Source organism: Dromiciops gliroides, chromosome 2 (assembly GCF_019393635.1).
Source record: "Dromiciops gliroides isolate mDroGli1 chromosome 2, mDroGli1.pri, whole genome shotgun sequence".
Lineage (NCBI taxonomy): Eukaryota > Metazoa > Chordata > Mammalia > Microbiotheria > Microbiotheriidae > Dromiciops > Dromiciops gliroides.
The window spans coordinates 240,413,890-240,415,066 of record NC_057862.1 but is presented as its reverse complement, the minus strand read 5'-3'; positions in this window follow the sequence as shown (position 1 = coordinate 240,415,066).

The following is a 1,177-nucleotide window of genomic DNA, read 5'->3' as shown; positions in this document are numbered from 1 at the left end:
TTCAACTTCTAATTAATAGAAAAAATTTTCTTTTCCTGGAGTTTTATCTTGGGGTTTGCTTAACCCATTGTATTTCTTCACTTCAGGAGTATTCTGCTCCTTGCTTATTTCTTCAGTCTGTCTGCTAGGGCAGGCTGGCAAAGAGTCTCTTAGTTTCCTTGCTGTATCTTTGGAGGTAAACTTGGCTCTGTGATTACTGGGGTTTTTTGTCACTCTAGACCTTCAGTGTGTGACCTGGGACATTAGCAGAGAGGAATGAGTCAAAATAAGCTCAGTCCTCAGGGTATCCAGTATGTTTGGATATTTAGCTTCTTGACACTGTCTTCTCTGCATAATTTTGATCTGGAATCCCAAGGTATAGATATGATACCTTTGGATGAACTGAATGGGTCTATGATCATAATCTTTGCCTTATCCTGTCCTACATTCTAGGGGGAGGTAGTTGAGGAGGTAGCTGATCTCCTGCTGCAGCCCTGGACTTTGACACTGATTTCTTATGTTTTTAAAAATACATACATAGGGGCAGCTAGGTGGCGCAGTGGCTAGAGCACCGGCCCTGGATTCAGGAGGACCTGAGTTCAAATCTGGCCTGAGACACTTGACCCTTACTAGCTAGCTGTGTGATTCTGGGCAAGTCACTTAACCCCAATTGCCTAAAAAAAATATACATACATAACCCTACCAAGTAGCAATGCCAATTTACAAATGGGAAACTAGAGCATTGAATTGTCTGACTTACTCCCGGCCAATCAACAAGTACTGAGCAGTAGTTTTGAGGGGTCAGATAAAAATGTGTAGCAGGAAGAACACTGGGTTGGAAGTCAGGAGGCCTGAGTTCTATTTGTGATATGTAATAAATTAACTCCTTTAAATGGGTCAATAATCTGTAAAGTCCCTTCAAGCTCTAGCATGTTACTCTACTTCTGACTTCCAATTTTCCTCTTAGTATTATCTCTGGAACAATTCTTCCTAGAAGAAAGTCTAATTTGATATGGGAAAATTGGGACAGTAATACACTGTTGGTGGAGTTGTGAACTGATCCAACCATTCCAGAGAATCATTTGGAACTGTGCCCAAAGAGATATAAAACCATGCATACCCTTTGACCCAGTCAATGCCACTACTAGGTCTATACCCAAAGAGATTAAAAAGGGAAAAGGACTAATGGTTATAAAAA